This window comes from Miscanthus floridulus, chromosome 1 (genome assembly GCF_019320115.1).
Source record: "Miscanthus floridulus cultivar M001 chromosome 1, ASM1932011v1, whole genome shotgun sequence".
NCBI lineage: Eukaryota > Viridiplantae > Streptophyta > Magnoliopsida > Poales > Poaceae > Miscanthus > Miscanthus floridulus.
Genome location: NC_089580.1, coordinates 29,436,417 through 29,448,581, shown reverse-complemented (window position 1 = coordinate 29,448,581; position 12,165 = coordinate 29,436,417). Strand labels below are relative to the sequence as shown.

Below are 12,165 nucleotides of genomic sequence, written 5' to 3'. Positions count from 1 at the left end.
TACAGGGGCAATTCGGTCCGTATGGAAATACAGTATGCATGCAACACCTGCAGGTGGGTCCAAGGGCGTTGGATACGTCCATAATGGCAATTATCAGCAACTTCAATAATTATAATGGCAAATTTCTAAATAGCTGAATTGTAATGGCAAATCTCCAAAGCACGAGAATTGTAATGGTTTGAATCAAAATAACCCTTCTAATTTCTAACGAGCCAACTCAATTTAGGGTAGGGAAGATCAGAAGATGCAGTTGTTTCCTTCTTTCTTCGGGCTCTGAGCATGCCCAGTGTGCAATGCAAAGACGCTTGAAGTGATTTAGAAAAATTATTATGCGGAGACATTAGCGCCTGGACATTCGGACACGGCGCCGTGTCCGTCCAGACGTCCGCAATAATGATACCTTGGAGGCGTCTATGATCCAGCTTCGTGTTTCGTTTCGTTCATGCTCCGTGTTTATTGGCTTACTCATGAAATAGTTTCATGCTCCGCGCCTATTGTCCATCCATGGATATAGCTTCGTATTTCACGCCTGCTGCCATATTCATGGACACAGCGCTGCGCGCCTACGTCCGAGGGGACCACCTTCGCCTCATGAGACACTTACAAATAAAGCATTTTCTACAACATATGTTCGAAACATATGAAAACATTTACAATATTCGTTTGCAATGTATATGGACACTGCAACATATGCAACTTCTAGATAAAACACCTGCAACGTACTTTTGAAACAGCTGAAATATTTGAAAACATACACTTGCAATATACGTGTATAGCCAGTGCTACATATGCAATATCTAGAAAACACATTTGCAACATACGTTTGAAGCAGCTAAAATATTTGAAACGAACACTTACAACATACATGTATAGTCATTGTAATATATGCAACATCAGATCTACTTTTGCAACATCCAGGTAAAACATTGCAAAATACATTAAAATATACTATTACAATATGTGCTATCTACTTGCCGCTTTCAATGAACACTCCTTGACGTGGAGTTTGACCCCAACACATGAAGCTCGATGCCACGGCGCGGAGGTCGAACCTCGGCTGGGCGCAGCGCGAGTCCGGGCTAGGGCTGGAGGCGCGAGGTGCAGCGGAGCGTAGCGCGAGGCGTAAGCAGCGCGCGGTGTGAGGTGCGGGCGACTTGAGGCGAGAACAACACGCGACGCAAGGCACAAGACGCTGGTGGGGCGCAAAGCACGAGGCGCGGGTGGGCGCGCAAGGCACGAGGCCACGGGCGCACGAGGCACGAGGCACGCGAGACGCGGGGCAGGCGGGTCCGTCCTTTCTGGCTGGACGGACGACGAACAGGAGCATTATTACCGATTATTACGTCATCACAAGCCGCCTCAATTTACAATGGAAGAAGCTATTTTACAGGCGCTTGGTATGGTGGCGCTCGTCTTAAGCGTTTTTTTTTGGCTCCAATGCAGACCGAGCCAGTTCTCTACTTTATCAACTTGCTCAGTCCGTGCTCCTCAAAAACACACAAAAAAAAACTTGCTCAGTGCGTCTATGTACCAGGTTTCTGTGCTACTCTCTAGCGCCCGACTCCACGAGATACAGATCGGTGCGTTGTACAGGCCCCCGCGTGATCACAAGACGTTAGAGATAGGGTATACTCACTCTCTCCCAAAATAGAAATAGTTCTCGTTTTCTAAGAAGTCATTTTTTTTAACCTTGATCAATTATATAAACAGCGAATAAAAAAGTTTTCCTAAAAAAAAGATCAAGAAATCTATTTTGTATGGTTCTTATTTCGTTGAAAACGTTTCCATGAGACTTTCTTTCAAATCTCCGTAATTCTACTTAACTCAGCAGTCATAGATTTGGTAGTTGGACTGTAAACCCTAAAACCGAGACGAAAAGGTTGTTTGGATTTACGAAAAGGTTGTTTGAATTTACGAAAAGGTTGCTTAGATTTATGAAAAGGTTTGGAATTCGAAATTCATTCCACTTTCTTTTAGTAATGAACGCTGTAATTGTAATCTCTTTTTTTTAGATGTTTCTGAAACTTATTCCACTTATCATCAGAGATGCTCACTTGTTGACCACCTAAATAATTTACATATTCCGTGTAACTATCAATAAATTCTGTTACCTTATCAGTCCTGGTCTCGTTATCTGGATCTGGGTAAATGGATTTCAATATATCTTCAAGAAAAGACTCTGTAAATGGAATAGACTCGTCAATTTGGAGAACCCCCTTTTCGGGAATGATAAGATTTTGATTAATAAAATGATTAATTATTTTAAGTGGAAAACCCATTTCGAGAAATGCCTCGGTATTTTTTTTTCATTTTTTTTGGATCCCAGGGGTTTTATTCCTCTAAGAGTTCTTTGGTATACGTAATATAACACCTCTTCATTATTCGGAATTAAAACGAGATAGCCTATTGTTGGATGCGTATAAGCGTGGTAAAGAAAGTTGGCTTGGGCTAAAAAAATCCTACCTAATGGGGAAGTCGTTGGCGAAGTCACAAGGCCCTCCACTTTTCATTATAAAACCGATAAACTAGAAAAAGATGGATTGTTTTGCTCCCAAAATAGAAATAGTTCTCGTTTTCTAAGAAGTCATTTTTTTTAACCTTGATCAATTATATAAAAAATATTAATATTTATAATACATACTTAGTATATTAGATAGATCGTTGAATGTATTTTTATAATAAATTTATTTAAAGATATAAATATTGTACGTATTTTCAACAAATCTAGTTGAGAAAGTTTGACCTACACTCATAGCGACTTTCTTTCTAGGATGAAGAGAGTACATTATTATACACCTTTATCCGATTTTTAGCTGGACTAACATTCTTTTTAAGACGGTGGAGGATGTATTTGCTATGCTTAAGGGATCGTACGGTTCTAGAGGAATGCCCATAGGAATTGTTCCAGCTGATCAAAGACTTTGGCCAAACAATCCGGTTAGAAATCGTTCTAGGGAATATTCCCTAACAACCAAATGAGCCCTAAACGTTTTCTTCGCAGGTCTCCAGAATCTCAGTCTTAAACTCACCCCGTCACTACATCTGGAGAACAAAATGCATGTTCCAATAAAACCTATCAAAAATGAATTTTCGAAAACTGATTCACATGACAAACAGAAAATATATTGTTTGGAAGCTAACATTTCAAAAATCCTTGCTTCCAAAATTTTAGCCTCTAGAAAGCGGTAAAATAGGTCAGTGCTCAGAACCAGCAGGTCCATTTCTTCTCAAGAAGATAAACTTTTGTGGGCAGCAGTTCCATGGCGCCTTTCCTTCTTGAAACGAGATTGATCCGGATCGAATCCACTTCCTCTGCACCATAGACAGCCCATGAGGGCGTCCTGGCCATGTAATCTCTGCTCTTGAAAGGCTTTCCGGATGTCACCTGTATTGGCAAATGGATATCTATAGTCAGAGGGGATTATCTGCTTCGCTGTGCCACAATCTAGTCGTTCAGGAAGCTCACCAGTTCATGGAAACGATCATACTCTATCCAGGTATGCCATTTGCCGTTGATCTTGAACTTATCTACCTTTGCAAGTAGGACACAGCATGAATGAGCATGCTCACATGCTACTTCGTATACACCACCGCTTTTTGATGCCAAAACCTCGGAGAATTCCTTTACATCAGAGTGCCAAGGTACATTTTCCATTGTCAACTTTGAAGTCGCTGACCTGTATGCATCATCATGACATGTAACATGAGCAAACCAGCAACCAAAAGTTCAAGCCATAATCTGCATGCAAGAAAATAAAATGGCACTTACGAGCCACAATAGTTATACCCTTGATTTCAATGAAATCGGGCTGGCCAAGATCTAGCAGTTTCGCATATGCATCTATCTCTTCTGCATTCCAGCCTTTAACTAGTGTAAGTCGGTAAACCGTTCTTTGATCTTTTTCATGCTGACTTGAGTGAATCCTAGTGAGGCGCCAAAGCAGATGACGAACAGAAATACAGTTAGTATTGGTTAGATCTCACAGTCACAGTGAACATTTGAAATCTTCTAGATCTATACCAGGAAACGCTCCCAGAAGTCTGAAAATAGTGGCCTATCAACAGCCTTCAAGCTCTCCTTTGTAGCTGCATCCACACTGACATACAGCTGTGAACATATTGATATTGTCAGTATTCTTTAGAAGTTGTTGCATTTTGAAATACAAAGATCTAGTACTTAGTGCAGTCATTCAGTCGATTCAGCGTATGACCTGAGTGATTGGTTTCAGTGCCTTAATCTTTTCAGGAAATTGAGCATTTGTAACCAGAAACGTAGATATGTGTCTTCGGTGTAGCTCATCCACAAGAGCATTTATCTCAGGGTACATTATTGGTTCACCAACCAGAGATAACGCACAATGTCTAGGTGACAGACCCTCTTCAAGTTTTTCTGGCTTTACTCCTGAAAATGCAAGAAGCAGCATTCTTAGCTATAAACACTATAGTGCGGTCACATGATAATGTAGATCATTCTAGAACTGAACAGTATCCATGTCAAAAACAGCAATGCCTAGGTTGGTTGATGTAAAACACAAGCATTGCTAGGTTAAAATAATAATAATAAAAGCCTGCACATTATGATTCCTATAATCTCCTGTAAGCTGCTTCCTGTTAATGCAAGGAAAAAGTACAGGTACTTGGAATGATCATGGTCCAACCTGCCCTGAACTTATTATTTGGGCAGGGCAGTATGATATGCAGTGTGTTACTCAAGCGGTCACTCATGACCCATGTATTAACACATATAGGAGAATGTACACACCTGGTACGCCTTTCATTTGCTTAACCATCTTAGTATGCTGGCCAATTGCAGCATTCACAATGTCAAGAGGGTCATCCATCTTCCATTTCCAACTCTTTCCAACAGGATTTGTGTGATGTCTCCAACAAAATACACATTTATTTGCACAAGCCAAACTTGGAGTTGCTTCCATGCATCTGCCAAATGATCATATAAACAGAAAGCAACAGTTAAGGCTGCCAACCATGTAGCATCATATGTTTTCGCAAATACATTACCTAAGCAACAAATATTTAAGAACTGAGATTAATAACAGGACTAATTGCAAAGTGGATCCATCCAATTTACTAGTGCTACAAATACATTGTTGCATAATCAAAACTGCAAAAGGTTTCACCTGTGACTTTCTATGCCATAAAATGAGTGCTTATAACACCCTCCACGGCCTCGCACTGTGACTTAGTCCATCTACAAATCTTCACTCCACTATGAGAACCAATAATTTTGTAACCCTGGCACACACAGAGAGATGATAGATTACTACACTAAACAAAATATAGTAAAAGTGAAGAAAAGACACATAAATAATAAAATATAAGAAGTACAGTAGAAGCATGCCTCCCACATCACGTGAGGAAAACACAATTGCACAACAAAAACCACAGTGTTCACCAACAAAAGACTGCATCACTATGAAATATCCTAAGGTTTAATAAGAAGCATCTAAATAATGTCAATTACCTGCTTTTTCAATATCATTATACTAAGGAAAACTAACTACTTTACAGAAAACTCTCTCCATTAGTGCTAGTAATATAGTTCGATGGAACTCCTAAAGGAAACTACTTCTGCAGTTATGGTTATTATTAACAATTTTCATCAATCCTTAAACTTGATAAAAATAAAATTGCTCCAATCCTTAAATTTTATGTGATCCGTCCCAGGAACATAACTGCATATAGATCACAAATGAAAAATTGTTCGATATGCCAGGCACATAACTATATATAGATTATGCAAAACTCCAGTAGCCTTCCAACATATGGTGGAGATTTCAACTTTCACGTACACTACAGCTCCTGCGGTCCAACTAAAATGTGCAATCCAGACCATGCATAATAAAATGTAAGAAATGCTCACTTGCTTCTCCAAACTCGTCCTGATGATTGGTGTGACCATGTCCTTTACACCGTTCTGCACTCCATTAGCTGGAACACCCTCCAAATTCCCATTCTTCCTCCTTGCCGGTGCTTTCCCAGCAATATCTTCCATGTCAACCTCCCCATCCACCATCTCCTCCTCATCGTCATCATCCCAATCCTCCCCTTCCAACTCCAACTCATCAAGCCCATTGCTTTTTTCATTAGCCCCATAACCAACCTCCTCGCCCTTCACCACCCTCAGCACCCTCCTACTCCACTCCTCGAACACCGCTTCGAGATCCCCGCCATCCATGTCGCCCTCCCCGAGAGGGACAACTTCAACAGCGCCAAGCGCGCGCAACCAGCGCGAGAAGCTCCTCGAGGCGGCGTTGAAGGTCTCCCCATAGACCTGGGACCCAACCCCGAAGACGGCGAAGCGGAGGCCAGAGAGGAGGAGCGCCCCCGCGCGGAAGTCAGCGGCGGACTCCTCAAGCCAGCGCGAAAGGAAGGCCGCAGAAGGGGGCGGCCCGCCGCCTTCGTGGGTGGGGATGACGAGCAGGAGGAGCGGTACGGAGGGAAGGTCGTCGGGGTCGAAGGTGGCAGCGTCGGTGGCGCGGACGGGGAAGCCGGCATCGGCGGTCAGTCGGGAGCGTAGAGAAGGGTAGGAGTAGCAGTGCGGGCGGCGGCCGGGGAGGGTTTGCGGCGGAGGCGGAGGGATTTGTAGAGGAAGAAGAGGGAGGAAGAGGAGAGGAGCACGAGGAGGGCGAGGTGGGAGGTGGTGGAGGCGGTGGTCGCCGCCGGGAAGGGAGGCATCGCGGCGGTGGTGCGTGCGAGGTCGGACCCGTTCGGGCCTTTGGGTTTTGGAACTTGGAAGCTTAGATTTGGGCCTTGGTGGGCTGGCCGCTTCCATGCTCGTCTTCAAAGAAACCCCAACACTGAAACATCCTCAAAAACGCCAAACTGATAGTATTGCGGTCGTCGTGCCAATTCAAGCTTGGGTTTTTTATTGTGTGCGCAACTATTGTGCAAAAACGATTTGAGCTACAGTGATAATCCTGTCATCCATCAATCGTACCTAATCATTAGGACCTAATGTTCCCTATCAGTCGCCCTGATTCCCGTAGAATCAAGATTTACTCTGACCACTGAATATCACCATGCATCTAAATGGCCATGCCACGCGCATTTCTGAAGGTTCATGCGGTACAATACTTGGTTTTTCTGGTACAAATTTAAGATCAGAAGTGTAGAACGGCTCAAATGAGAGCAAAATACACATTGGGAACTCTTTTGCTGTTTGCTCACAATTTACACTGAGAACGTTCATGTGTCGAATCTTTACAGATTGTTGCAACTTACAACACCACCAAGCAGTTAATTCAGTGACAATCTTTACATATATATTGTTACATTTTCAAACAACAAGAAGCAATCTTGTATCTCGTACAACCCTGTTTATGGAATCGAAGAGTCTTTTTCTCTGAAACTAAAGCTGGTCGTCTTGGATGCTGCTTCAGAAGAATTGATCAATGTAACGCCAACCATAACCAACCATCGAACTGGGATTAAACTACCCGTCAGAGATGTGGTGAGCATATTGCGATGAGTAACGAATGAACAAATATTGTACATCTACCCCAGATTCACAAAATGATGGTATCACACAACCCGGGGAAATCGACAGCAGTATAGTGCAAAAATTGGTATGCTGGGGCCTTGTGATTCTGAGGTCAGCTTATGGACGCCATGTTGTTTTCTTTACAGACATGATACCCTCCTTGTCCTTTCTGAAGGTCATGACAATTTCCCAATGCAGTGATTTCAAGATTGTCTCCAATGGGTCAAGGATATCGAGTTTATCACGGATGATAGCCCAACCTCCAGGCCTCAAAATCCGGTCCATCTCAACAACAATTGAGACAGGTTGCTTACATCTACAACACAAGAAAGGGCATATCAAGAGTTGCACTTGATTATAGTACAATGGCCTTTTTTTCTTCTGGTAACAGAAATAAACCTCATCCCCAGATGTGACTTAGTTGGGTACTAAACAATTTATTGTAAAGTAGATGTTGTGATCCAAGAAAAACATGTGATTCAGAAAAAAAAAACCATAATACCAGAACAAGACAATGAATTCCCTATTTTGAGAGTGAAACCACACCAAATTATATGAAATCAGAGCAAGGCTAGTCTTTTCGATGCCATACCTGATCTTCAGGCGTGAGAATAAATGGTCAGCATGTAAAAGATCATAGGACCTTGGATATGTACTAAATGGTTCACACCAATCATGATACACACCGATCAGGCCACGCTCATAGATCATGGGTAGGGTGTCTGCAGCATGCACAGGAACAACATTCATGACCCAAACCTTTTTAGATGCCAATGCAGCAGCAAATCTGCAAGAAGACAATCATCAGCTGTTTCAATACATTTATTTTAACATTTCAAAAAAATGTATTATGAAGTACAAATGTACAATGCAGGTTTTTAGAGAAATCCTATTTAGTATTCAGAATTAGAAAAGGAGATTTATTATACCCTCCAAATACAGCCCTCATATCCATTACGTTACGGATATTTGACCAGTCAATGCCCAATCCATCCAGATAAGATTTCTCAACAACAGCCTTCCAATGGTTATGATCAGAAGCCACCCTTGTTTGTGTGCCCCCAAGCCACTCAGGGAAACTCTCGAGCCTCTTGGGCCACTCCTCAGGCCAGTCACTGCCTCTTTCTTCTATACCAACAGGTGCTTTGTGCAGGCAATGTTTGATATGAGTATACCTAAAAAGGCAAGGTCAACTTATTGGTGTATGAACCAAAAGTGAATTATCTGGGAAAACATTGGAGTAATCCTAGACCCAGCATAGTGATGTAGCCCAAGTATACATGATCCCACTCACCATGCACTAGCTTTGTTCTGCTCTTCCTTGCAAAATGGAGGATCTTTTTTTGCTCTCAGATCATATACCTCATTTGAGGCTGGTCGCTGAAATATCTTCACTCCAGCCTCGCTGACATCATCACTATTGTAAGCTATTGCATTCCAACAAAGCGCAGTCATTGAAGCTGATATTCCTGAAAAGGAAAAAAAATGGAAACAGGGACGTGAATAGGCAGAAAGAAACATGAACCAGTTTATAAGGGTTTTTTAGATGGAGTTTATAATTTACAACAGCACAAGAACTGACACTTACTATAATTTACAAATGGCGTAAATACTTATGTTATTCTATCATACCTTCTTCACTCTCCAGGTCAGCACTTTTGCTTGATATGATGAAGTATCCTCCTGGACGAAGAATTCTATTTATCTCTAGGAGAAGTTTTCCACCTAAACCAAAGAATACACAATGTCGTTCAACATGCAAGTAGATACTTGAATTATGATCTAAAGAAAGGAATGAAGCAACACATATGTACCATTAGAATGCCATGGTATATTGCATTCACCGCAGTGAATAGCATCAAATGCACCACTAGGGAAGGGCAATCTTTGGGATCCCAGACTGCCAACTGTTGCAGGGATGCCACGTTCAAGGGCAACTTGCGCAAGGTCTGTTTGGTCATTCGTAAGGCCTAAAGATAGCGTTATCACATCTTTCTCGAGTAGAGCAATACCAAAGCCAGCGCTTTTGCATCCGACATCCAATATTATGCGTATATTTTTACCCCAGTCAATGTCAGGAGCCATCTGAATGACAAACAAAGTAATTAGCAGATTGTGTAATGCTAGTATAATATGTCTGAATGATTACTGAAACTAAACACATGTGTAGCTCAAAAATACAAATAAGATTCAATCCAAAAGTTCATTGTGCCTTTGCTGTTTTATATAGGAGAACTAAACCTTGGGGTTCATAAGTATCGACTTTTCTCAAGATGGTGCAGCCTTATAGCAATTACCATCCAGGAATCAGAACGTATCAATAGAGAGAAAATACGAGAGAATTGAGCATGATTTTCTGAGGTAGACACTCCAATGGTGAAGGCAATCAAAACATGTCACAACTAGCCATCAATCACATACCACATGGGACGTGGCAAGTGGCATGGGCAATCCAAGAAGAGCATTAACTATGTTCAGTTGTGCAACTATTTTCATGTTCTAATTTAATCTCATACCTTCGCTAAAGATAAGTCCAACTTAATTACGCAGACAATGTGCACAAACTATTTAAATGCTCTTTCATTCTTTCTGAATACAAGTAGCTCATGTCTGATCCAAATGTGAATATTTGACAATTACCTCATCAATTGATTCAACATAATGTCTTGCGCTGCCTTTGAACTCCCATTCGTCTGGTGGGAACGTCAAGTACTCGCCGCTGTGGTTCAGCCAGTTGTGGCCCTTAACATAATTTGACAACCTAGGATGCCCAACATTCCCATACCAAACCTTCAAGGATCACAATTCACCACAAGAACAATCAGCAATAAATCAAATCAAAATTATTCATGTCCTATTATGGTCTACTCATTTTCTTAAAACATGAATTACCGTAAACTCCTGACCTTGCCCTTCCTCTCGGGCCATGGAGCAGGTTGTTTATACTCCTTGGGTAGTGACACCAAACACGTCACAGGAGACCTTGGGCAGCTGCGCTCATGGTGCCTCTGGCTCCCATCCCCATCGAAATCCACACAAGGGATATAGTGGTAGCCGCTCTTTGCGCCGCAAAGCTTCCAATGGTAATGTGCACCCGGGCTGAACAAAGGCGGTAGCTTCCTCTTCTTACTTGGAGCCTTCCTCTTCGCCGCCTCGGGATCATCCTCCTCGCCGTCACCCTCACTGGGCTCATCTTCCAATTCCAGCTGCGGCGGCATCTCCTCCTCCTCCGCAGGGGCCTTCCCCGAATTGTCCACGCCCTGCTCGGGCACGGGCAGCTCCGCTTCCTGTTCCGGCTCCATCTCCATGTCTGGCTCCTGTTCCTGCTCCTGCTCCGGTTGCTTCTCCTTCGGCTCCGGGTCGGTTACCGGAGCCGGCTCGGAGTGATCGGCCTTCGCAGCGGCGGCATCCGGCGAGGCGGTGGCATTGGAGCGGTGAGGATGGGAATGGGATCCAGACGGAACAGGATGGCGCTTCTTGTGGCTGTGCGGAACGGGGCGAGGCTTCCGGTGAGCGTGCCCGCCGCCGCCGCCGGCGGTGCGATTGTGGGAGGCGGTTGGCGGTGCGGCGACTTCGGCTGCGAAGGAGGAGCGCTCGGTAGAGATCTGCTGGGAGGAGGAAGTCGGGGAGACTGAGGTCCATATGATGGCGAAGGAGAGGCCAAGCGCGATGGCGATGCCGACCTTGGCGCCGAAGCCCAGCGCCGGGCGGCGGCGCCAGCAGCCCAGGAGCCCGGAAGAGGGGCGGCCGGGCGGACCGCGGGCCACCGTCATGCGGCGGCGGGCAGTGGGCCGGTGGGTTGGTGGGGCGAGGCTGTCGGTGCTAGTGGTTGGCGTGGACTCTGGAGGCGGAGCCGTGGAGGTTGGGAGAAGAGAAGCAGCAGAGCGTGGCAGCGCCGCAGCGGCAGTTGGGAGCGGGACTGCGGAGCAGAACAAGCCGGTCAATGTTTGCTGTCACTGCGCTTTGTTCACTTTTTTTTGTCACAAGCCTTTTTTTAGAAACAACACGAAGCCTGTCAGACGCCGGATTTTTCTTCGTTTCCAGTGTTTTTTAAATGAAATGATTTATATAGAATTTCTGTACGAGTTTTGTAGAATTTATAGATTCTAAAAAAATCTTAAATACTCACTCCATTCTAAATTATATATTATTTTGACTTTTCTAGGTGTATATGTCTATATATATATATAGCAAAAGTTATTAATTAAAAAGGCTGAAATAACTTATAATTTGGAATGGAAGGAGTAGAACACAGCGGATGTAGGCAAACTATTTTGCTTTTAGAAACTTGGCAAAGTAAATTTTATCTATAAAGACTTGCTTTATGTGTACATGGATCTACGTACACCGAGATTCATAAGGGGAAGGGGCAATAATTTTATGTCACTTATGTTGTGGACAAATCTTTTTTTTTTAATGTGGATGAATTTTAATGTACATCTAATGACAACATAGCACATGAGATCACATGTGGAAGCCAAGTTTGTTAGTTATGTTGTATTAGCATTTTCTATACTTTTGCGATCGGGTCATATTTAGGCCATCCGGGCTCCCAGTTGAATGCTCAATTTTGTAAACCTTGTGCTCACCAATAAGCTCCGCATTGCATGAAACCTTGCCTAGCCCTTGAGTTCCCAATAAACGATACCCACAATATGTCCTTG

The 12,165-nt window shown here is 43.3% G+C and overlaps 1 pseudogene; it reads right to left on the bottom strand.

Annotated features, from left to right (window-relative positions):
* Nucleotides 1-2,975: 2,975 nt before the first annotated feature.
* Nucleotides 2,976-11,446, bottom strand: LOC136453821 (uncharacterized; annotated as a pseudogene).
* Between the last annotated feature and the right edge of the window lie 719 nt (nt 11,447-12,165).